The 27,280-nt window shown below is 39.1% G+C and overlaps 1 protein-coding gene and 1 pseudogene across 5 annotated transcripts in view; one reads left to right on the top strand and one right to left on the bottom strand.

The window, feature by feature from the left end:
• The window catches only part of CRH (corticotropin releasing hormone), a 184,212-nt gene that overhangs the window by 124,608 nt on the left and 32,324 nt on the right, over window positions 1–27,280 (bottom strand). The gene's annotated exons all lie outside the window — the stretch shown is intronic.
• On the top strand, window positions 3,971–18,832 carry LOC129505238 (ubiquitin-associated protein 1-like; annotated as a pseudogene).

The raw sequence follows: 27,280 nt of genomic DNA, 5'->3' as shown, positions 1-27,280 counted from the left end.
AGGACTTGATCCCAGGACCCTGAGATCATGACCTGAACCGAAGGCAAACACTTAACCAATTGAGCCACCCAGGCACCCCCAGGATCCATGTTTTATTCATTGGGCTCTGCTGTCTCTACATTGGCTCTGTGAGCCAAGATGCGAGGTTTCCAAAGTTACATGACAGAATTTGTTCAAACATGAATGTTAAGAGAATCCCTGAGTATTCTACTCTAAGTTCTAAATATATAGACATTGCTCAGAGCAATCCTGTAAAATAGGCACTATTTCTATTCCCATCTTTCAGTCTGGTAAATTGAAAGACAAAAAGAGGTTAAATAATTTGCCCAAGAGCACTTAAAATATATCTCAAAAATAATGCTAGATGCTGGAGGTATAACCTTGAACAAAGTAACCATGGTTCCTGCCTTAACTGAACTTACACCACAGTTAAGAACACAGACAAGTAAATAGGCAACTGTTACACACTGCAGTAAGAGCCAGGGTAAAGTTCTGTGTACTATGCGAGCACATAGAATAGTTAGCCTTCCCTGAAAAGACTTCCTGAGGACTGATATTTTGGCTTAAACTTGAAGATTAAGTTAGGCATGGAGGTAAAGATAAGAGGGGGAACTGTTCCAAGAGAGTAAAATCAGGAAGCAAGACAAAGGGCACAGTTTGTTCTAGGAGTTAAAAGAAAATTAGTATGGTTTGATGTGTAGAGTGCAAGGAAATGGAGTGGCAAGAAATTAAGTGGGAAAATAACATATGCCCTAGGAACAATGAGGACCCACTCAGTTTTAGGAGGTAGAGTGGTATCATCAGGTCTACATTCAGAAAGACAAGGCTGTAGAGCATGGATTTTTTATTTATTTATGATAGTCACACAGAGAGACGGGGGGGGGGGGCGGGCAGAGACACAGGCAGAGGGAGAAGCAGGCTCCACGCACCGAGAACCCGACGTGGGATTCGATCCCGGGTCTCCAGGATCGCGCCCTGGGCCAAAGGCAGGCGCCAAACCGCTGCGCCACCCAGGGATCCCCTAGAGCATAGATTGGTGGAAGGAAGACCTGAGTCAGAGAGTTGTCTCCCTATTGGGAGTCACTGCAAAAATAAATCCAATTTAATATCATGCCAGAATTAAGCTTAGTGATTGACTATCTATATAGGATGTGTGGTATAATAAAAAATGTATTTGGTCTTTGTGCCTAGTTTCTGGCAGAACTGTTAGAATGCTTGAAATGTCCCCCATGATGGGAGTGTATTTTGTTATTCGTAAGGAGCCCCTTTTGAGCACCCCTGATTTATGTTTATGAGTGATTTAGGCTGGAGCCTTTAGATAGCCTCAGGATGGGTCACCAGAAAGACCAAGTAATTACAGGATTGAAACTTTCAGCCCCACCCACTAATGTCTGGGCAGGGGAAAGGAAGAACTATAGATTAAACTCTATGAAAACTCTTAAACAAGATTTGATGAGTTTCTAGGTTAACAGACATATGAAGGTGCGGAAGAGTGGCACCAATAGGAACCCTGATTTATAGCCAGTCAGTCAAAAATATAAGTAACAGTCTAGACTTGAGATTGGCATCTGAAGTATGGAAAGCCTTGTAAAACTGAGTCTTTAATCTATCTTCAGATAGATAGTGTCAGAATTGAGTTAAATTTGTAGGATACCCTGTCAGTATCATTGAGAATCGCAGGACTGTGTGGTATGAAAAAAGTTCTCACACATCTAGTGTCAGAAGTAATTGAGAACCGAGGAGAAAAATAGTTTCCCATTATAGGACAAAAGAGAGAGAAGCGTCCTGTGTAACTCCTAAGCCACTGATTTATACAATTAAATAATTGGTGGTGCCATTTTCTGGGTAGAGAACACCAGAGGAAAAGTAAGTTGAAAGACAGAAGTAAAAATGAGTTCCATTTTGGACATGTTTGGTTTCAAGAGAATGTAGAACCTCCAAAAGACTGAGAGAAATCTGGACATGAGATAAAACTTTCTAAATTATCAGTAAATAATTGGATGTTGAACCCAAAAGAATAAATGCATTGACTAGGAAAAGTACAAGGAAAAGAGAACAGAGTTTCATGTAACATCATCATTTAAATGATAGCCAACAAGAGAAGCCTCCAGAACAGACTAATTTGGATCATTCAGAAGTAGTAAGGAGCTGAGGTACATAGGTATCAGAGAACTCAAGGGAAACTAACGGAAGTCTTTTCAAATGATTTTGTGCCGTAGACAAGTCAATTAAGACAACTGGGAAGTATCCATCTGATTATGCCATTTTAGAAAAGCAAAATGCTTGTTTCTGAGGGTTGTTTAGGAAAATAATGGAGAGCCCTCTAAAGAGAAATAGAACACTCAACAAGCAATCATTTCTTGTCCCTCACTACTGTAGGCCTAGTAGGTAGCTGGATGGGTAAATCACTCAAGATCTTCAGGGTGCCACTTGCAGCAAAAGAAAAGCATCTTCATGGGCAGCCCTGGTGGTGCAGCGGTTTAGCGCCACCTGCAGCCCAGGGCGTGATCCTGGAGACCCCGGATGGAGTTCCACGTCAGGCTCTCTGTATGGTGCCTGCTTCTCCCTCTCTCTCTCTCTCTCTCTCTGTCTCTATGAATAAATAAATAAAATCTTTAAAAAAAAAAGCGTCTTCAACTCTAGGAGCATTCACATAATAGTACCTAATGTTGAGCTAATTATCTACCTTCAGGCTCTTTCTTTGTCAACACATTATAATCAGAGACAGAGTTGGATATAATTGTGAAGGAGAAAATCTGACTCAAGGATCCTTAGCCTACCTGCTGCTGCTGATCTAGTGTCCTACGTTTTCCCATTCCATTTCCCAATACACCATAATCCCTGAATGCAACAGTTCCCACAGGTGTATGTGCTGCAGCCATGGTTAAATTTTTTTTCCTATATTCTTCCCTCCAAATTAGACATGTCTTTTCTACTTGCCTCTTTTTCAGAGTCCCATGAGCAGGGGATAAACCACTCAAAAGCATTGTAATGCAATGGAAAAAAATTTTGTCTTAGAAAATATAGTCTTCATAAAAATGTGTTAATTATACAAATATCTAATGCAGGTTTTTAATGAATTAATATATACTTGATTTAATTTCTAATTTGGAAACTACCAATAGCTCCAACACACATCAACCAAAACTGGAAGAATCAATCAATTAATTTTAAGAGTGTAATGGAGTCCTGAAACAAAAATGTTTGAAGTGCTGGTGTGATGCCCAGTGAGATGGTATTTTAAATATTTTTTACTAAAGAAATCTGCCTTTTGGGGCAGCCCGGGTGGCTCAGTGGTTTAGCGCTGGCTTTGGCCCAGGGTGTAATCCTGGAGACCCAGAATCAAGTCCCACGTCGGGCTCCCTGCATGGAGCCTGCTTCTCCCTCTACCTGTGTCTCTGCCTCTCTCTCTCTCTCTCTCTCATATGAATAAATAAATTAAAATCTTAAAAAAAAAAAAAAGAAATTTGCCTTTTGGAAATTGCTAATTATTGCTTGGTTTCTGATAGTAGCCCCATGGAGTTGCCTTGAAGACTTCACTTTTTCACTTTTCCTAGACAAGTCACCAAAATGCCCTTCAATTACTAACGGACATTGTACTGGCATCAAGGTCCAACTCCCTCACCCCACTGAGAGACTAAGCTCAAAGGCTGCCCAAGATGGAGTGGGTGAATTTGCATAAGAAGCCAGAGGCTGCAGGTAGGGACCAACAGGAAGGAAGTGAGAACCCCACCTCCTTTGCCTCCTCCTTCAAAGTTACCATAATTGTCACCTGTGTTGGGAGGCAGGGAAACTCAACAATACTTCTCAGGGTCACCCTGAGGTCATGGATCAGGGGAAGGATTCTTACTAGGCCTTAACGACAGCTGACCCCACAGAAGTGTCTATTGATCTATGTGTACAGATGGAAAAGAACCATTTCACTAAAGGAAGTTATTGAGAACCTGGGGCTGCTTGGGCATGGGGTGCCATGGGTAAGGGAAGAATTGCTTCCCCAGTAAGTTCTGGTCAGTGCAGCAATGGCAATGGCAGTAAGCTTTGTACTTGGCAACTTCAGTACCACCACACTTTCTGTAACATAGCCCTTGAAAGTGGACTGGATGCCCAGGTTGGGGCAGTGAAACCAGTGGGTAGGAGCAGCGACAGCAGGTTAGAACAAGTGCTCTTGTAGTACTGAGCACTTTCCTCCCTGCAAGGCAATATTAACTAAGGTTGACCTCCCAGATTAAGTTCCTGGTGTTCACGAATTGATCGCTGGAGGGCCCCCTCCCAGCCTCACCTCATCCAGGACCTCTGGCTAAAAAGGCAGGTAGGGGTTCAGGGGTAGCAACTGGAAAACCGCTACAGGGTAACATTTTTTGCACTCTAAACTGATGGCACTAAACACAGTTTCAGTTTCATTCCTGTGGTATGCAGAATAATGATCTCCCAAAGATATCCATGTCCTAATCCCTAGAAACTGTGAATACAGTACTTTACATGGCAAAGGGACTTTGCAGATGTGATTAAAGTTAAGGACCTTAAACTCTGAAAATCATCCTGGATTATCCAGGCAGATCAAATCTAATCACATGAATCCTCAAAGCAGAGAATCTTTCCTGCTACGGTCAGAGACAGATGAGACAACAGGTGCAGATGGGACAACAGGCTATATGAGAAAGGCTTCGTAGGCCATTGCCTGCTTTGAAGACAGAGGAAGGGGGCCACTGGCCAAGGACACTGAAAAAGATAAGGAAATGGGAGCACCTGGGTGGCTCAGTTAAGCATCTGCCTTCAGCTCAGGTCATGATACCAGGGTCCTGGGATGGAGCCCTGCATCAGACTCCCTGCTCAGTGGGGAGTCTGCTTCTCCCTCTCCCTCTACTGCTCCCCCTGCTTGTGCTCTAATAAATAAATAAAACCTTTTTAAAAAAGGACACATATTTGCCCCTAGGGCCTTCAGAATCAAATGTAGTTCTACCCTGAATTTAGTCCAAAGGAGGCCCAAGTTGGAACTTCTAACTTCCATAACTGTAGATAATAAATTTATGATATTTAAGCTACTGAGTTTGTGAAAATTTAAACAGAGCACCAAAAACAATCACTAATCAGTGCCTTGCTCAAAGAGAATTCCTAAACTCATAAGACACTAGCTTGAGGATTGTGTGGCAATAGCTGGAAGGGACCAGCTGAGCACAGAGTGAATGAACACCTCTGGAGAAGCTCAAATGGGGATCCCAAGCAGCAAGAGACTTGAAGAGTCCTGTGGTAGGTCACCTCCAGGTCCAGGAGCAAATGATCTTGATGACTACATGAAGGACTGGGAGTATATTATTGAAATCTTTTGCATACCATCTCAGGGCTTAATTTTAAAAGTTACCTTAGGAATCATCTCTAGTCCCTTCATTTCCTCATGTGTGATTCTCCTCCATCAAATGGCACAAGTTCCTTTTGGGACATTGTGTGCATTTTGTTTGTAAGTGGAGGCCTTGCTATTGGCTTCCTGAAGGGCCCCGAGAAGGTATTCTCTCATATTTGTTGGGCAAGTGCTTGCTTAAAAGAGGTCAAGATAGCACAGCAGCATTGTTAAAAGCTGTCTTTGGAGTCAGGTAAGTGGGCTTGAAAACTCACTTTCTACCATTTTCCAGCTGTTTGACTTTGTGCACTTTCTTCATTAACTTCCCTATGCCTCATTTCTCTCAGCTATAACATGGGGAATAATCGTAGTACTTCCTCTTGGAGCTCTCTGTGAAGATTTAATGAAATGATACATAGAAAGTACCTGACACATAAGTGTTATTATGATGTAGCCTGGGTGGGTCCTTCAAGGGACCCAAGGGTTACATTTACTTCATTACAAACCAGACAAATGATCCTTAAGGGAAGATTCATCCACTTGTGCATGCCTGTCCCATCAATGCAACTGACAAAAGTCACAGCTACCAGCCAAATTAAATTTGGCTCATGTCTGTTCTCAAGAGCAGGAAAGTTATCCTAAATAATTCAAATAATAATATTTAACCCTTCTGGAGATTGACCATGTGCGAAGTGCTATTCTAAAGCACATACACACATTCATTCAGTCTTCAAAATAAACTTATACCATAGTACTACAACTACCCCCTTCTTACAGATAAGGGAATCAAGGAACAGAGAGGTTAAGTAATTTTCCCAAGATCACACGGCTGAGGGGGATCTCTGGGTGGCTCAGCGGTGCAGCCCCTGCCTCCGGCCCAGGGCATGGTCCTGCGGTCCAGGAATCGAGTCCCACATCAGGCTCCCTGCATGGAGCCTGCTTCTCCCTCTGCCTGTGTCTCTGCCTCTCTCTCTCTCTGTGTGTGTCTCTCATGAATAAATAAAATCTTAAAGAAAAAAAAAAGAGGGATCCCTGGGTGGTGCAGCGGTTTGGCGCCTGCCTTTGCCCAGGGCGCGATCCTGGAGATCCGGGATCGAATCCCACGTCGGGCTCCCAGTGCATGGAGCCTGCTTCTCCCTCTGCCTGTGTCTCTGCCTCTCTCTCTCTCTCTCTGTGACTATAATAAATAAATAAATAAATAAATAAATAAATAAATAAATAAATAGAAAGAAAGAAAGAAAGAAAGAAAGAAAGAAAGAAAGAAGAAAGAAAGAAGAAGAAAGAAAGAAAGAAAGAAAGAAAGAAAGAAAGAAAGATCCCACAGCTGAGAAATAGTGAGGCCTGGACAGTGTGCTCTGAGTTCCATGCCCTTAAATCACTACATCATAATATAAGTCTTTGAATAAAGTCATAATAGAAATATAAACCAATAAATCAAAAAATACTGGCCCTTCCCCTCACCAAGAAATAGGCAAATACTGATTGGTTACTAACAACTTAACAGGAGCTAATCTTCTCAAAGGGCCAATGGTTTTAAATACCGGGGTTTGGGACAGTCTTAACTGATCTTAACTACTTCCATTGTGTATTGTGTAGCATTTTAAATTTTTGGCAAAATTACTATTATTTTAGGAAGAACATGAGAAGTTCTTTTTGGATGAGTTGTTCCCCTTGGTCCTTTTTAAAGAACAAGAATGCAACTGAATAAATTTAACGATCTAATTGGCTTTATCCAATGATTCATGAATCTGACAGCAACCTATCTAGCAAGTGGAGAGATGTTCCAAGGAGTTGTACAATGAACAGTTTTTATGGGAAGGAGGATGGGGCAAGGAAGTTACTAGTAAAACAAAAGAAAGAGATTGTTTCAGGCAAGGTCACTTTCCTTAGGTGGAACACCAGGAGGTCTTATAAAGTAGATGACCTCATATATAAGGTGGCAGATTACCTCACTGCAGCTGACCAGAAAATCCCTGAGCAACTGGTTAATATATTTCTAGGGGAGACTGCAACTGTAGTTAGGTTAAGTATTAAGCCCTGGTTTGGGGACCTTGCCTAGCATATGTGACTCCATTTTGAGCCCGTGGTTTTCTTTATAACACCCTATACAGCCAGGGCACTGAACAAAGAAGGAGGTGGTTTGGGACACCATGGAAAGGAAGTATTAATCCAGACTATACCTAGGATTTGACAATATCCATTTATCCCTTTCTTTTCAATTTATCCCTAGGCATTCTGCTAATACTTCTTCTTGCTAGGTAACGATATTTTGCTTTTCAGTGGCTGCCCCAGTGACCCCAGCTAAACTGTTGGTTGATCTCAACTCTAAACCATTATATTCTACCTTGTAACTTTCCCTAGATCTCAAAGGGGCTATTTAAACACTAATTACTTCTCATAGTCCCCTGTGAAGTCCCCTCTGAGACCAGAGAAGTTATTTAGAGTATAAAGGAAAGAAAAAGTCCTGGGAATGAGGAAATTTGAGCCTCCTCCTCCCCACCTGGGACTGTAGTTGCTAATCCAATGAACATTTGTTTGACTCTGCCTGGGATTTCCCTTCTTATCCTTCTTGTGTTTCCTTGAGCCTATCTGCTTTCAGGGTATAAAATTAAAGTTCCTTATACTTTATACTTTCTTCCTTCTTCCCCACTCCCCATTCCACCATCTCAACTGACTCAATTCCCCAAAACACTCTTAAAAAAACCTTACAAAGTGTTCTCACATAGCAAAACTTGCTGCTAAAGCTTCTTCCCCAGTTGAGGCAAGCATATCAGAGTCAGTAATATAATTGAAAAGTGATTGATCTTTTGCATCTAAGCCAATCACCTGTTGCCTTAGATGTTGCCATCATGAATAATATAATTAGCAGGTGTTAAGAAAATGTGAGATTTTTTAGATGTACATACTCATGGTTTAAAAGATAAAATAATGTGATATCTATAATTTATGTTTAGGTCTATTTAGCATTTGTCTTCTTTGCTAGATTATAAATTTTATGAGGAAGGAGGATGCGCCTGTTTTATTCTCTACTATAACCCTGACCCACAATAGATCTTCAATAAATATTTCTTGACTGATTAAATGAGAAAATTAATATGAAAGAATCACACAGAAGGCAGCATTAAGAGCAGTCTGATCATTCAGAGGCAGTAATCAGCAGGCCCCTCTGTGAATGTTGCTTTTGGGTGATGGGTCGTCACCAAAAGAAACACCCTGCTTCAAAAAATTTGGATAGTACTAATGTTATAAAATTAACAATTGCAACAGATATTTTAAATGCATTTACAAAACGAATTCCATAAAAAGTTTTTCTCATTTTCCATGGATTTTTTTAAAAAGATTTATTCATTTATTCATGAGACACAGAGAGAGAGAGAGAGAAAGAGAGGCAGAGACATAGGCAGAGGGAGAAGCAGGCTCCCCACAGGGAGCCCAAAGCAGGACTTGATCCTGGATCAGGGATCACACCCTGAGCTGAGCAGAAGGCAGATGCTCAACTGCTGAGTCACCCAGGTGTCCCACTTTCCATGGATTTTAGTGAAGAAATTCTAGTGCACGTACTACAATAAGAAGCAGAAACCCTTTCTCATCTACAAAACCACAGATACATTTTCCAATTCACTTTTGCCACAGCCTCCCGAAGGAGACTCAAAAATTGCCAAACTCAAATATTGCTAGAACTCAATTCCAAAACTCAGAGGAAGGCAAGTTTTTAATCACCTCTGGGACGTTCACTTTCAATATTTTTTAGGGCTAAGAAAGAATAAGCCCAAATATAGCTCTAAAATGTTGAGCTATCTACTTTTATAACTCTGTTGGTGATAGAATTGTTGTTGCTTTGTCTAATCCTGCTGCAGTTTGACCCTTCTCTGTGGGAACTTGGTGATTAATAATGCCCTTAATTGCTGTTCCTCCTGCCCTCACAGCTGGTAGAAGTGATGTATATCACAAAGAAACACTGAACCAAGTTTTAAGGACCGAAAGAAAGTGAGGATGTAGTGCTGCTGGGTTCTGCCTCCTTCCTGAACTGTGGGAGGCCAGGGAGCCTCTTCCTCATTAAGGAGAAAGCCTCAGTTCAGGCACATGGCATCAGTCTTGCTCCCCATCACAATTGCTGCTCCAGGTCATGACTGAAAGGGAAGCATTCCTAAGTCCCCAGGCTTTAGTTAAGAGTCTTCCCCATCTGGCCCACAGGTCTATGGAGTGCGAGTTAAGGAACCAATGAACTATGTTTCCATCCTCAGGTCCTTTGCTGACACTTAGTTGATGCAAGAGTTCAGGGACTCAAAGTGTCAGAACCATGGCTTTTCCTGTGCTATGAATCAAGCGCAGGGGTTCAATAGGAGCTAAGATCATAGGGACAGTATCTGAACTCAGTGCAAATGATGGAATCTAATCAAGTAAGGAAGCGCTGCAGAGGGGAAAGTGTAATAATGGGCAGTGAATGTGACTTTGATTTAGGAAGTGAGATCTATGTTATTTGAGATAACTCAGTAACTTTCCAAAAAGACAGACTGATTTTATACAATTAGGTTCCCTCAACTATTGAAATCCCTTTCTGATAACTTTATTCTTTTGCTTTTAATACAGACTTTTTAGGAGAACTCGTATGGATGGGGAGGGCAGAGAGGGACTACACATTGTCAAGCAGCAGATTGCCTTGAACTTAAAAAGGGCCAGGATCTAAAATCTCAAAGAGCTTTTGCACCTATAAGATGAATAGGAACGTAAATGTAAAATGTATTGAAGGGAATCAGAATATGTCATCTCAAAATATGCCACTTGGGCATAAGGATTATCTTGAGCTGAAGGTAACTGAGAAGCAGTAGACCCTGGAGGAGCTCTCTGCCCTTCTAAGAGCAGGGCAAACATTTCCCTTTCATTAAAGAAATTTCCATTTGTAAAGGTATTCCCCCCCACACACACACCCATATCAAGAAGAGAACACAAGATATAATTAACATGTAACCATCTTTTTCTTGTCTACCCATGTATTTAACAGCCTGTCTTATTCCCCTGCTTAAAATACTCCAGTGGCTTCTCATTCCACTTAGGATAAATCCAAATTCTAAATAATCCAGCCCCTACCAATATCTCCAAACTTACAGCCTACCACAACCCCCCTCACTTACTGTGTTCTGGCAAAAGCAGACTTCTTTCTGTTCCTTGAACACCCCAGACTACAGAGTTGTCAGATTTAGCAAATAAAAATACAGGATGCCTGATAAAATTTGAATTTCAGATAAAAATGAATTATTTTTTGTATAAGTATGACCCATACAATATTTGGGACAGTATATACTCATTGTTTATCAAATTTAAATTCAAATTCAAACTTAACTAAGCAGCCTATATTTTACCTGGTGTATCCTTGTTCTAGGCCTTTGTATTTGCTGCTGTTCCCTTTTCTGAAGCCCTTTACTCTCAGATCACTGTCATATGACTGACCTTTCTTTGTCATTCAAATCACAGAGCAGAGGCAACTGAGTGGCTCAGTCAGTTGAGCGTGTCTGCCTTCTTTGGCTCAGGTCATGATCCCAGGGTCCAGGGATTGGGATTGAGTCTTGCATCAGGCTCCCTGCTCTGCAGGAAGCCTGCTTCCTCCCCCTCTCTCTGTTGCTCCCCTTGCTTGTGCTCCTGCATTCTAATTAATAAATAAAATAAAACAATAAAATAATGAAATGAAATAAATAAAATATATATTTTTTAAATGACAGAGCAAATATCACCTCCTCAGAAAATCATTCTCTGATCACCCCATCTACATGACTCCCAACACACATATCTCTCCCTAACCCACTCTCTAACTCATCATCTTATTTTTCCCTTCTTGACACATAAGCCCTTTTAAGGCTGGCACCTTGTCCATCTTGTTCACTCTCATCACATTACCTACAGTGTCTGGCATATAGTAGATGTTCAATAAAATACTTGCTGAAATGAATTAATGAATGAATGTCCTCCCAATATACTAGCCTGGATAACACCTGTACATTTGAAAAGACTGCAGGTATTAGGAAGTGAAAGTACTTTTACTTCAGAAAATGGAAGGAACCATTATTAGAAGTAGCCATACAAACTAAGCACACACTACCTCAACTATAACCCTAACCAAATTATTCTATTAACTTTACCACCAGAAATTAAGAAAAAAAAGAAATAATTCTAATTCTTGGAAATGAATCATTCAAACTACCTCTCTTTTTAAAGAAAAAAAAAATAGCAAAGCAAGCTTTGAATTTAAAAAAACAAGAAAAACTGTCACTAATTAGATATTTAATACTGTTTATTCTAAGTAGCATATTAACTGTAGTTCAACTGTTTAACACAATAAATCCCTGCTTTGTGTAGGCTTCGTGGAACAACTCTCTTGAATTAATATACCCTTATTTCCATGTTTAATAATAGAATTTGTACAATATTTTAAATCTTATAAAGTATTTTAAAATGTAGAACCCCCAAAAAAATACAATAAAATAAAATAAATAAAATAAAATAAAATATAGAACCCTATTTGACCATTCTGCATACTCTAACCTGGACCACAATTTTTTGATATTCAGTTATTATAGAGGATACAAATTTAGTTTTACCATTGCTTTTATGATATTGTTTTAAAAACCTCTAGGTACAATATTGTTCCTTTTAGGAAACATTATCTGGTTTATAACAATCTGTCTACAGTGCCATTTTCAAGAATGCTTTACTGTAAAAAACAACTACCTTCATATGGTTAGCTTTTTAAGTTCTAAAGACCTGTTGATTTTAATTTATCTGGTCAAAGTAGTAATTAATGCACATTAGTGTGAGTTTCCTGATTCCTACTTTTTGCATTCATTGCAATAAGAGAACTAATTATTAATTCTTCAGGAAATTGTCAGTGAAAGAGAGCATATCAGAGTAAGTATCTCATAACACATCTTTCGATTCCTTAAAAGCATGGTTACCATGTTCTCATACTTTAAACCCACATTTCTTGGTCCCATGCTTTGAAGTTGAGTATCCTTTAATTCTTCTTTGAAGCAATTATAGCAGAGTCTAAAGTTGAGTTGCTTTCCTGGGCTTCTCCCCTTGACGGCTGAGAGAGTGATTAATATCCTTTTTGGCCTTGGGATGATTTTATCCAGGGATGTAGCAGTAGTTCCATTTGCTTCTTCATCCTTAATCTTCAGTCTTCTCTCACTGATATGCTGAACTTCTTCTGTACAGTCTGTCAGTAGTGAGCCATGGAGCCGCTGAATTAATTGCCGCTGCTCCAAGCATACCAGGCAGTCTAGCAGCAGACAGGATCATGTGACTCCAAAATGGATAATTCAGACATCAGCCCAAAGTAAAAATGACTGGGAAAGGTTATGATCTCAATTTATTCTTACTCTTTTTTGATCTCCCTATAACACACTTAATACATTTTTGTTCTCTTTGTGCCAAGTAACACAACTACACAGCCCAGAGTGCCAATTATTCCAGTTTACATGAGCTAAGGGATTGAAAGTTTCTTCCTAAAATCTTTAGACAATCATACAGATGGCATTTCCGTTATAAGCTTATCCATTCAGTATTCTATATCTTCCAATTTTTACCTGCATAAAGTAAAACAAACCTTGCCTTCTTTTTTTCACCTGACTATCCCCCTCCATAAAACCCAGGAGACATCAGTCCTGCCCCCCCATGGGGGTGGCAAAGGAATTCCTGGCAGTTATCCAGCTGATTCACTTGCTTCAGGAGACCTGAAGACTCATAGATTCACTCATCTGCTCATTCAATATATATTTATTAAATGCCTATGAGGTATTGTGCTAAGTACTGTGAGGAAATAAAGATGATTCAGATCTATCCACTGAATTTAAGCTTTTGAGAAACAGAAGTCTTTCTCAAAAACAGAAGTATTTTTTACTCTTTTTCCTATGCCAATTCACTATGTTAGATACGCTGATGAAATGATAACCTAATCATCTGTCAAAGTCAGACACAGATATATCCTCAAACTGTTTAAGATAATTACATCAGGATTTCCTTGAACCCTAGGTTATAAATTATAAGCAGTTATGTTTTCATGATGAAACCCCTTCTAGTATAAGTCTATAACCATAAAAGTAATGAAACATATTAAGAATCATACATATTACAATTGTTATATTGTTGATCTTGATAATTTAATCAATAGAGGAGTGTCTTCCTCTTACACTTCGGTTAAAAAGCTGGGTATGGCAAAAAGGAAATCGCAGTCAGGGTTTGTGCTTTTCATCTTTGTATTCCCAATGACTGATACAGTGTCTGGCATGTGCTAGGTGCTCAATGATGTTCACTGGACAAATGAATGAGTGAAAATTACATCTCTCATCCTGCCTTGAGTCTCAAATTCCATCACAAACTGCATGTTCCATTAATATCTTAAACTCAACAGGTTACAAACTCATTTTTCCCCCTCAAAAAATATCCTCTTTTTTATGATTTTCTATTTCTATTATTTTATGATTTCTCTTTTTATTATTTCTATTTCTACTATTATTTCTATTACTACTACTAATAATAGAAATAGAAAATCACCGAACTTCAAATCTACACCAGTTCCTCATCTCATATTCAATTATTACTAATTCCTGACAAGAGTTTCTTGAGGATATTTCCCACATCTGTCCTTTTTTTCATTCATCTCCACTGTTGACCATGGACCAATTTATCTTCCTATGACTCTAATCAGTTTGCTCCCTGGAAGGTATGGGTATGTCTCCTTTGTCAGATGAACTATCTAAACACTTTAACTTGGCATTCAAGATCCCACACGATCAGATCCAGAATTACCTTTCTAGCTCTAACTTGAGTAGGTCCATTACATATGTTCCAGTTCAACAGGAGTACAACTCCTCATTCTGTTCAGACATTATTCCTTTTCTTTCTTTTTTGTTTCAAGTTTTTATTTAAATTATAGTTTACTAACATATATTTATTTCAGGAGCAGAATTTAGTGATTCATCACTTATATATAACACTCATTGCTCATCACCACAAGGGTCTTCCTTAATACCCATCACCCATTTAGCTCATACCCCACCCACCTCCCCTTCAGCAACCCTCAGTTTGTTCTCTACAGTTAAGTCTCTTATGGTTTGCCTCCCTCTTTTTTTCTCCCTTCCCCTATGTTTATCTGTGGTTTTTTTCCTTAAATTCCACATATGAATGAAATTCATACAGTATCTGTCTTTCTCTGACATATTTTGCTTAGCATAATACAGTCTAGCTCCATCCGTGTCATTGTAAATAGCAAGACATCACTCTTTTTGATAGTTGAGTAACATGCCTGTGTGTGTGTGTGTGCGCACACACAGCTCATCTCTATTCATTAGTTAGTTGATGAACATTTGGGCTCTTTCCATAGTCTGGCTATTGCTGATAATGCTGCTATAAACATCAAGGTGTGTGGACGCCTTCAAATATGTATTTTTGTATCCTTTGGCTAAATATCTAGTAGTGTAATTACTGGATCATAGGGTGGTTCTATTTTCAACTTTTTGAATAATCTCTAAACTGTTCTTCAGAGTGGCTGCATCAGCCTGCATTTCCACCAACAGTGCAAGAGGGCCCCCCCTTTCTCCACACCCTCGCCAACACCTGTTGTTTCTGTGTCATTAACTTTAACCATTCTGACAGGTGTGAGGTGGTATCTCACCCTGGTTTTGATATGTATTTCCTTGATAATGAGTCATGTTGAGCATCTTTTCATGTGTCTGTTAGTCATCTGGATGTCTTCTTTGGAAATGTGTCTATTCATCTCTTCTGCCCCCTTCTTAACTGGATTATTTGGTTTTTTGGGGGTGTTGAGTTTGGTAAGTTCTTTATAGATTCTAGATACTAACCCTTTATCAGATATGTCATTCATAAATATCTTCTCCCAGTTATAGGCTGCCTTTTAGTTTTATTGATTATTTCTTTTACTGTGTGGAAGCCTTTTGTCTTGATGAAATCCCAACAGTTCATTTTTGTTTTTGTATCCCTTGCCTCCAAAAAAGTGTCTAATAAGAAGTTGCAACAGTCAAGGTCAAGGGAGGTTTCAGCTTATGTTCTCCTCTAGGATTCTGACAGTTTCCAGTCTCACATTTAAGTCTTTCATCTGCTTTGAATTTATTTTTGTATATGAAGTAAGAAAGTGGTCCAGTTTCATGGTTCTGCGTGTCACTATCTGGTTTTCACAACACCATTTGTTGAAGAGACTGTCTTTTTCCATTGGATAGTCTTCCTTCCTTGGCTGAAGATTAGTTGACCATATAGTTATGGGCCCATTTCTGGGTTCTCTATTCTTCTCCATTGATCTATGTGTTTATACTATTTGGAGCTGCCTCAAAAAGTTAAAAATAAAACTACCATACAATCCAGCAACTGCAGTCCTAGGTATTTACCCAAGGCTACAAAAATACTTATTTGAAGAGGCACATGCACCCTGATGTTTACAACAGCACTATCAATAATAGCCAAACTATTGTGAGAGCCCAAATGTCCATCAACTGATGACTGAATAAAGATGTGGTATGTATACATACCATATATATATATACCTATATATCACATATATATCACATGTGTATCACATATATGATGGAATACATATATGTGGAATACACACATACATGATGGAATATTAGTCATCAAAAAGAATGAAATCTTGCCATTTGGAACAATGTGGATAGAGCTAGAGTGTTTTATCCCAAGCAAAATAAGTTAGTCAGAGAAAGACAAATACCATATGATTTCACTCATATGTAGAATTTAAGAAACAAAGCAAATGAATGTCAGAGGGAAAAAACAGAGGTAAACCAAGAAGCAGACTCTTAACTATAGAGAACAAACTGATGGTTATGGGAGGGGAAGTGGATGGTGGGGTGGGATGAGTTAAACAGGTGATGGGTATTAAAGAGGGCGCTTGTTGTAATGAGCACTGGATGTTGTATATAAGTGATGAATCACTAAATTCCATACCTGCATCTAATATTACATTGTATTCTAAGTAATTGGAATTTAAATTAAGACTTAAAAATTAAATTAAATCAAATTAAGTTGTCTAATATCCACTGCCTATTCAAGCCTCTTCCTGTACCCTTTTTCATCCTTCACCCAAGGATGAAGTCAAATTTTTAAACAGCTTAAAGCTGAAACACAGAGTAGGAGAGAACCTAACTACAAGTGCTTTCTTCACAAAATATTTTAGCTGAAAATGACTAACAATCACTCATACATAATCCAGTCACCACTTATTGAAGGATTACTGTGTACTATGCCAGGTACATTATTTATCTCTTATCCTACTCTATGAGGAAGATATTTTATTACTCCCAATATATAGACAGTAGCTAATAATTTTATTTTTTAAGTAGGCTCCATGTTCAGAGTGGAGCCCAACACAGGACTTCAACTCATGACCCTGACTCAAGTCGGATGCTTGGCTGACAGAGCCACCTAAGAGCCCTGATAGTAGCTAATGATATTTTTAAAGAAGTTCACATTTTTGCAGTGCTTACTATGTTTCAGGCACTATTCCATATTCATTCACTCAACAAAATATTTTAGTATCTGTTATTTACGAGGCACTATGTGCTAGGCAACTGAGCAGTAAGCAAACATGACAAAATCTCTGGCTTCATAGAGCTTACTTTGGAAAAGGCAGACTCTTGTGAAGATAAACAAGGAAAATGTAAAGTAAGTAAAATCATGAAAGGTACCTAAATGAAAAAATAAAGCAGGCAAGTGGGATATGAAGTTCTCATTAATCCTCCAGCAAATATATACAGTAGAGACTTTTACTATCTTTTTACAAGCTAAAAAAAAAAAAAAAGTAAGAGAGAGAGAGAAAAAGAAAAAAAAAGAATTGAAAGGATTTCAACATTGGTGGCTGTACTAATGGCAATGGCTATGGTGATGGCCTGGCCCAGGGTGGGCAGAGCTGGAGGTGGAGGCATTTTTTCTCCCTAGGAGACATCAGGAGCTTGGTGGGGACTGAGCTTGGGAGGCCAGCCAGAGTACATACATACCTTTCAGCTTCTGGCATGGCAGTGGCATTCAGGTTCTAAACAGCTTCTAAGAAGTTGGGTGCAGATCTTCATGAAATTTTCAGTTACCTTGATGATGTCCCATTTAAGATGGGAGACAAATTCAAGACAACAGGTAAAGTTAATCTATCTATTGGCTTCTCTTTACCTGATTGTTTACAGGTTGTCAGAAAAATACAGTCTGACTTCTCCTTGTAAAAGTAAACTATTGAGTGGACTGAAGATACTAAGAAAATCCAAGAATCTAAGAAACCCAGTGGGAATCGGAGCACAAAGCTAAGGAAGTAGGAGCTAAAGTGAATGCTAAGAGTAGACCAGAGAATGACAGCAAAATTAGCTTCTCTAAGACTCACAGTATAGCCACCTCCTATTAACCCCATCCTTGCAGCTTATAGCACAACAGTATCCTCATCCCAACTTGGGTCAGCAGCAATGACAGAAAGTTCTCAGCCCACCCCACACAAAGGCAGATTTCAATCCTGCTGACTTCGAATGTGAAGAAAGCCCATTTGATAACCTGGAGTTAAAAACTATTGTTGAGAAGGAAGAGCTGAGAAACATTCTAGTAGGAACCATTAGACCCATTATTGGACAGTAACTTGCCCAGAGGAGGCTCTGTGTTACAGGATGAGATCCTGAAGCAGGCGGATCTGGATATCAAGCCTCTTTACAAAACCACTGGCTTTATAACCTTACCACAGTTGGGCAACTATGAAAAGATGTCACTGTCTTCCAAAGTGTCCCTCCTCAACCCATTCCTGTAGTAAGCAATATCAAATCTTAGTCCTTCCCCAAACTTGACTCTAATGATAGCAATCAGAAGACAGCCAAGCTGACAAGCACCTTGCAGAGCACATCCTGCTCCCACAATGACATCTTCTGAAATTCCCTAAAGCCTTCTACTGAAAACAGTGCCAGGGAGCTTAAGAGGCATAATATTCTTGGGCTTGAACTCAGTGGCATAGAAGTGCCAACCCTAACCTCCTCAGATGCCTTCCCTCTCTATCTTGTCTGTGTACACAGAAGAATCATCATCTGCAAATATGGGTCCCAAGAGTCCCTCCTAATTTCTCAAAGTCACAAGTACCCAACACTCCCAATTGTCCCCAGGCCTATTCTGAACTGCAGACACTGTCCCCCAGTAAGTGGAAGTGTACGGAGAAAGTGGTCAACATGAGCTATTCATCTGAGTGTGTCCTGAGAGCCATGAAGAAGAAAGGAGAGAATATTGGATAGATTCTCAACTATCTCTGCACATGGACAGCTATGTGAGAAGGGCATTGACCCTCTTATAGTGGAAGAGGCTCTGGAAATGCACCAGTGTTCAGAAGAAAATATGATAGAATCTCTTCAATTGAGCAAATTTAAGGAAACAGGCTTTGAACTGAAACCCATTAAGGAAGGCAATGACCAGGACAATGCTTTGGAGGATCTCAAGGCCCCAGCAGGAGCCAGTTGAGACTAAGCCCTGCCTAGGCCTTGCCATGGAACCTCTACCACAGGAGGCCCCAAGGAGTACATGTCTGGGGAAAGGGAAGGGGCACACTTACCAATTTTCTTTTGGGGATAAAAGGTCAGGTATGGAAACTGTACTTGCTAACAGCTGAGCTGGAGGAAAAGTAGGAAAGATTTGGGCATGTGAAAACCTCCAGAACTACCCTTGCTCCTTCCATATTAACTGTATTTGTATTTTGAGAAGTGTCCCTCCCACTTCGGCCCTCCAGAGAGATTTCTCTAGTCCTTCTGCGGTCTGCAGATGTCGAACAGAAACCTGACCCAGGTTTCTTCAGGCCAAAGACGTCAGGGAAAAGGAGTGGGAGGACCAGACTTAGTGCTGCTTTAGGGCTAGCTGCTTTCCTCCCCTTCCCTGGTAGACTGAACTCTAATCTAAGTTGAATACACCTGATAGGTTCTTCCAGGTTTGTCCTTTTCTCCTTTTAACAAAGTCTCTTAGTGTTATACTAGTTCTTCAATGTCTCTGAGGAGCAAATAATGCTCTTTTGCCCATAGGGTGCTGAGTTTGCTACTCTGCCAGTCAGTTACCATCTTTCCTGCCCCAGTTGGTTTCTTTTGGCTTGGTTTGGACCACATCCCTCTGCTACCCAGGGTTCTAGAGCCCTATGACCTAGGAAACAGTCATCAGCTTAGGAAATCATTGACCACTTCCCGCACATTGCATGAAGGAGAAACAGGCAATGATTTTAGTAGTCCAGCACTAACTCTACCTCAATTTTCCTTGGAGAATAGCCTCTTCCTCCAGCTCCCTGCTCTAGGATGACACAATGAATAACATCTAGTCACAGAAATCAGTCTCTTTCGTTTGTTTTGTATTATGTTTTACATCACTAAAGATCTAAATACACAGGAAAAAAATTTAGAGAGAGAATGAAATAACTTGCACAAATTTTATGGAGCTAAAGTTGATAAATAATAGATAACCAAGAGGGCCTATAGAGGCTTTAGAGCCCTCATGCCATGTAATCTCTACTAGCACCCCAAGCCAAGCTTTGAAATTAATAAACAGTGTTTTCTCAGGATCTTATGTCTGGAGCTCTGGAGAATAGCCTCAAAGCCCCAACACTTTACCAAACTAGCACTGCTCTGAAAATTCTATAGCTACACAACAGATGAAAGACAGAGCTGGTACATGATTTGCCAGTGACAAAAAGAAAAGAGACAATTATCACTCATCCTAAAAATAACCCTTGGAGACAGATATTGTTATTCCACTAGGGACAGAGCAGATGAAGAAACCAAAGTTAAGTTACTTGTCCAAGTAACAATGGTTGAGGCAGGATTCCAGCCCACATCACTCTGGTTCCTAAACCTAAGGGAGACAATGGCCCAATGCAGACTATGGCTTAGGACCTCATGATGCCTTCTGAGAGTCATATGTTCTGAGGGCAGACACATCAGATTGGCCCAGGCACAGCTATCTGACTCTAGTAAAAGTCTCTGAGAGAAATCAATATGTATGTTTAAAAAAAAAAAAGGTACTTATAAAGTCATTTCTGAGAGGGGAAAAAAGACCCTTCACAAGAAACCAGCCTCAAAGAAGCAGTGTGAAGAGGCTGGCTGAAGGGAGAGGTGGTCGTAAGTACTTTTCCACCCCCTGAACAGTTTATTGGGCTCCCTGTCCTTACCCTTATGATTAATAGAGCTTCAAGAGCTGTTCAGTCTCCAGGCCATTTTGCTCTAGGAAGCTTTGATTTGAAAAATGAGACAAGTAGTTTCAGTGCTGTCATCAATAGGAAATTAGGAGATAAAAAGAAATCTATTTAAATGGCTTTTAAATATTCACAAGGAGAGCCACTGGGTCTTGGCCATGTTCCTCTCCTCTGTGCCCCTTGCCCAGATACCCCATTGCATCAGAATAATGAACACAAACTATGCCACTGTCAGCAGATGCTGAAGACAGTTGCAGTGAGTACAGCCAACATTGGCCTGAACTCTCTTGTCCCTCAGGAACTCAGGTCTTTGGGAATGAGGTTCAATAAAGAATCTTTGAGCTTTTCTAGAGCAGAGTGTAAGATGACTGGAGAGGTACAGGCAGAGGAAAATGACAATCTGATTCAAAAGAAGCTTTTAACTTTAGTTCTATGTAACTGACTATTCCCTTTCTTTTTGGCATCCAAGTAAATCAGAACCAAATTTGAAACTCAAGCACAATAATCTAGAGGCCTCTCCAGTCTGCAAATTTGTGGTCTTTTTTCCTACAGAGAGGCAGAACAGGAAGTGGTTAATGGCATGAGTTCCCATATCAAACTGGCTTCAAATACTGGCTCTACTGCTTACAAGCCACGTGACTTTAGCCATCATATTTAATTTCTTGGAGCCTCAGTTCCCTTTACCTCAAAATAAAGATTATAATAGCACCTACCTCCAAGGACTCTTTTAAGGATTAAATGAAATAACGTACATAAGTTTCATTGTACACAATAAAAATCAGCTGTAATTATTGAAAGAAAAAAAAAAGAAATTCTTAAGGGAATATAAATTGGTATAATCTCTTTGGATACAATTTGCTGAATACACCAAAATTTAAAATCTGGATTCCTGAGGTGCCTGGCTGATTCAATCAGTGAAGCATGCAACTCATGATCTTGGTGTCATGAGTTTGAGCCCCACTTTGGGCATAGAGCTTACTTTAAAAAATGTGGATTCCCTTTGAACTAGTGATTACACTTCTAAGACACTAACTAGAACAATTAAACAGATGTATATGCAAAGATGTTGGCAGATACACTGTGTAACTGGAAAAACAGCAAAGCAAACATACATCCATAGAGGAACAGTTAAATAAATTAGAATTCATCTATACAAAGGTACATATTACATAGTAAGAAGCATAAGATATACAACAAGGTAAAAGATCCACAATATGCTATTCTGTGCAAAAAAAAAAAGTAGGATGCAAGGCAGCATATATTGTATGAACTCACTTGTATAAAATATGCAGATACATATCTATATTTGTATTTAAAAGACCAGAATAGTATAAAGCAAACATTAACAGTCATTAGCTCTGGGGAGTAGGATGGATTGGGGACAGGAGACAGCAGCCTTTCACTCTTTATATAGTTCTCCATTAGTTGAATTTTGACAAGCAAGTGATATTTTATATCTTCTAAAAGATTAGTAGGCCTCATACTTTTGAACTTAGCCACTCAGAAAAAGTAAGCAAATCAGATCCAGACATACTAGCAAATGAAGCTTTAAGCATATAATCATGTGGTTCATTTTAGCCATTTCAACTGGGTAAAATTCAATATGATAAATAATAGAATTACGAAAATTTTGTTTTGGGATACCTCAATACACATTTGTTCTCAAACTGCTTAACTGAATATATATTTTGTTTTTGACTCTTCAATTGAACCTTTGTTTCCTGATCCACCAATTCTCTCACAAGCCTATAAACCTGCCTGATAGGTATTTCCACCTAGATATTCCAATGCTTAAAACTAACGTGTCTGATGCCAAATCTATCAACTTCCCAAAATATCCTATTTTTCCAAGGACATTCCCATTCTCCTTACACCTAGCCTTGAAAGTCTCACTGTCATTCAGTAGTTACGCTTCAGTCTTACTGAGCAGACTGACAGTCAAGTACTTCTTGTTTTTCATCCATAGTATCTCTGACATCACTCCATTCTTTGCCAGCCTCTAAAGGCAGGTCTCCCACCTCAATGTTACCTTGTATCTATATGACGGTATCTCTAACACTGTATACATCTCCCCACTGCACCCCCACAAACTGCAATCCCTCATAGACCATAAACTCCTCAAAAGAAGGTTTGTTTTCTAGTCATCTCAGCACCCAGCATCCTGCCTCGGGCACAATGGGTGCTAGTTTAATATTTTTTCAATGAACAAATGGATGGAAAGAAGTAATTTGTCTTTCTTTCTAGCAGATTCTCCTTTTCCCATCTCCTTATCCCCATCCATTTTCTTCAGTAGTTCTCCCTAGTTGTAATTCAATAGCATCATCATCATTGGTAATTTGCTACTTCTCAGATGAGAGCATAAGCCTTTTAAATTCAATCATGAATGGAATTTAAAGGGCTTTATTTTATATACTCAGTGCTTTTCAAAGAAAACTTGAAAAATTCAAAGCTATAGAACCTTTAAAAACTCCAATAGGCTTTAAATGTCCATTGAGACTTTCACAAAACAGTGAAAATGAGCATTTATGAATCATTAGAGGGTTAAAGACCAAGTCCCTTAATTATCAATTCTAAAATATTATTTTATAAGGGGAATGCACATGTATTAAGAACAAATCATGTAATTTACAAATCATTTCTAAATAGCTCTCTATGATGTTCAGCTTATTAGGAGTTGTTATATTCTATTACTCAGAGGTCATTAGCACATTTTGCTAGCAGTATAGATCACATAATATCAAATGACAAGGGGAGAGCATGAAGTATCCCAATTGTGATTTCTTTTAAAAAGGACTGCCATAACCTTCTCCCCAGAGTGGAAACTATATCTTGCAAAGTCTGAAAATGCGACAACCGTTCTCCATTAAATGGGTGGGGAAGATTACCTAAATAGAATAATAGCTAACATTTAATATGTGCCAGGCACAGTTTTAGGGGCTTTCCAATAATTAACCAAATCCCCATAAAGACTTAATGAGATAAGTAGTTATTGTACCTATTTAACTGGTATAGAAACTGAGTCCTCACTGAGGTTTTAAGTAACACGTCCAAAACTGTATTACCTTTTAAAAAGGGAGCCACATGAGGCAGACATAGAGATATGCTACCCAGACACCCATCTCAGGGAAGGCTTCATGGCTAAACACTATAAAGATGTATTTCTTGCCCATGCTACATATTTTCTACAGGTGTCAGGGCAGCTCTCTGTTCACTGTGATCACTCAGGGACCCAGACTGATGAGACAGTTATCATCTTGAATGCCTCTGATTTTCAATCCAGAGGCAAAGAGAGACCCCTGAGAGTCTAGTATCATCAATTAAATGTTCCTGGTTTAAAGTGGCACACAACATTCCTATGTATAGCTTACTGGTCAGAATCACAAAAAAGTCAGAAATGGCAACCCCATCATGTGATGAGAAAGGAGGAGAACTGAAAATACTTGATGAATTGTACTAATCTCAGTCACTTCTAGTGACAGAGATAGTCAAGGTCAAGAGCTCCCACACTTAGCTATATGCATCTTGATCATTTGGGAAGTTTGGGGTTTCAGTAAAAATTCCAAGATTCCACCCCTTATCTACTAAATAGAAATGTCCAGAGTGAAGGATGAGAATACATATCCCCCTTCAGCCCAGGTGGCTCAGCGGTTTAGTGCCGCCCAGGGTGTGATCCTGGAGACCTGGGGTCGAGTCCCGCATCGGGCTCCCTGCAATGGGGCCTGCTTTTCCCTGTGCCTGTGTCTGTGCCTCTCTCTGTGTGTATCTCTCATGAATAAATAAATAAAATCTTAAAAAAAAAAAGAATACATATCCCCTTTGTAGGCAGCCTGAAACCAATCCAAGACTATGCATCTGAGAATCATACCACCTAGAAGAGCTCCAAAGTTCCTTTCAAAGAAAGAATGCTAAAAAGCAGAAAACAGATTTGGAGGACTAAGTTGTTTTACATATGCAAATTTTATTTTATTAATAAACTTTAATTTTTTAGTCTCTATTAAATCTTTATGAAGTATATTTTATGTCTTCATAAATTATATAGAGTAAACCTCTCTGTTAACTCTGATTGGTCATTCAATCTGCAAAGAATCCCTACCTTCATTCCAGTACTTTGTTGTCATCATGGTCCTGACTTCAGCTATGATCTAATAAGCCATCTCCCTGGACAGCCTGGTCTATGGCCATGACCAATCCCCTATCTTCCCAGTACACAGCCCTGACTTCCAGTCCTCACCCAAGTCTCACACCCTGAGTACTGCTTGTCACAGAGAGAATTTTGATTAAATATGCCCTTGATGGAATTTATCAAATAGATACAATGATTCTTTTTTTTGGGGGGGGAGGGGAGTGCTTGTAAATGCTTACAGTTGAATTAAACTGTTTTAATTATACATTACATAAATATATACAAACACAAAACTAGCTATGTTATATTCTAGCTCCTAACTATAAAAACAAAATAAATGTATGAAATAAATAAAATATAATAGCTAAGAGACTGGGCACTTAAAATCAGAATGTCTAAGTTCAAACTCTAATTCCACCTCTTATAAATTGTGTCTTTTTAAGTGTTATTTAAACTCTTCAGGCTTTGGTCTCCTTATCTGTAAAATAAGAAAGATAGTAATTCCTATTACATATGTTGCTTCAGGATTAAATAGTCCACATAAACTATTAATGAATTATTAATGTTATTATGAAAATCAGTAACTTTTAGGTGCATCTAGGTGGCTCAGTAGTTGAGGTCCACCTTTGGCTCAGAGCATGATCCCAGTGTCTTGGGATCAAGTCCTGCATCAGGCTCCCCCCAGGGAGCCTGCCTGCTCCTCTGCCTATGTCTATGCCTCTCTCTGTGTGTCTCTCATGAATAAATAAATTAAATCTTTAAAAAAATCAGTAACTTTTATTATAAAATTAAATAAAATGTGAATTGAATTAATATGTGATACCTGATAATATAACGTGATACACGATATTTTGCTGAAACCAAATAGCCAACATGAATATGGTACTGAGCCTAGACAGGTTGAGTCCCACATGCCTATACTACTATCTGTATGATGACTCAGTTTACCCATCATATTCCAATTGCTGGGAAAACTGCATTTGCCCAGTACACTATGATGGCTATGACTTTTCCCGGGACTGAAATACATCATTTCTCCATTGCTTCCTCTATTCTATACCCAACAGTTTATATTCAAGTATTATCATAAAGGCAGGCTTTGAGATTACATATCTGTATTTGGTAACAAGATGGTCATTGGGATTAGCCAGAAAATGTTTATTCCTTTTTCTTAAATTGTCATTAAAATGAAGACACAATAAAGAACATTCCACAAAACTTATGTGGAACCCTGGCCTATGATGGGAAGCCTAGAAAAAAGCTAACAGTGCTGGATGCCAAAATTTAGATCTTAAATGATAAACCAAGTATAAGAAAATGAAAGTTAATATAAATCCAATTCCTACACTCATGTCCAAAAGACAAACCACACAAGTATAACTGGGAAAATTATCCTGATAACAGCACATATTTTAAGAACCCAAGATTGTTTGTCAATAGGATGATGTGCTTGCCAAGTAACTAGTAATTGATCTTGGTTACGCTATCAGAAGCAAAGTCTCCAAAATAAAATGAATTCTACTCTGCTTCATGCAAGTGAGATCATACCTAAAATCATGTATTTGATACCCAATGTGGCCCTTTAATAGATTTATTAGTAAACCAGCCTTCTATTAGTAAATAGTCTATTGTGGTGGTTAATCACATGGAATTCAGAGTTCAAAAGATGGGAATTGGAATATTAGCCCCAGCATCTCAGGCATCTTGGTTCACCACTCTGGGCTTTAGTTTCCTCATCAGCCAACTGCTGATACTAATAATGTATATCTCATGGGACTGTTCTGAGATAAATCAGAAAATATTTAGCAGTATTTACTATAATCTACAGGTAAAATGCTAAATAAAATATTTAGCCAAGATGAGATTCTCAAAAAATGGTTTAAACATTTTTAAGTAAAAGGAAGGACACAAGGGATCCCTGGGTGGCACAGCGGTTTGGCGCCTGCCTTTGGCCCAGGGCGCGATCCTGGAGACCCGGGATCGAATCCCACATCGGGCTCCCGGTGCATGGAGCCTGCTTCTCCCTCTGCCTGTGTCTCTGCCTCTCTCTCTCTCTCTGTGACTTTCATAAATAAATAAAAATTTAAAAAAAAGGAAGGACACAAGATAGTGAATTTCTTGATTTCATTTCATACAGAAATTATTAATAGAACTGTGAAGATTAGCTGGGGAAGCACCATCTCAAAAAGAACATGGCTTTGCTATGTTCAAATATTTTTTTTATGTTCAAATATTTGAAGGCTGTCACAAATATGAAAGAATTAGGATCCATAAGTCTAAGTTACAGGGAGATAAATGGTTTTAACTCAACATAGGTAGAGCTGCTCAATGAGCAATTCAAAACAGTTTTATGCTGTGGCCACAGAAAGTGATAAATTTCTTAGTGATGGGAAGTTCCATAACCACTCTGACATTCTATGAATCAGTGAAAATCCCCTAACGCTCCTCCATTCTGTGGAGTCTCTCCCTGAATGTCCCACTAACTTACCAGTCACTTCAAGGCTATAAAAATATAAAGACCAAAATCCTGTGTCTCTAAGTCCCAGAATCATCTCAGCTTTCAACCTCTGCCCAATATTCCCTACGCCAACTGCCCTTCTATCCTCTCACAAAACTG

This window comes from Nyctereutes procyonoides, unplaced genomic scaffold (assembly GCF_905146905.1).
Source record: "Nyctereutes procyonoides isolate TBG_1078 unplaced genomic scaffold, NYPRO_anot_genome, whole genome shotgun sequence".
NCBI lineage: Eukaryota > Metazoa > Chordata > Mammalia > Carnivora > Canidae > Nyctereutes > Nyctereutes procyonoides.
The sequence above is the reverse complement of the archived record's forward strand: the minus strand, read 5'-3'. Positions and strand labels throughout refer to the sequence as shown.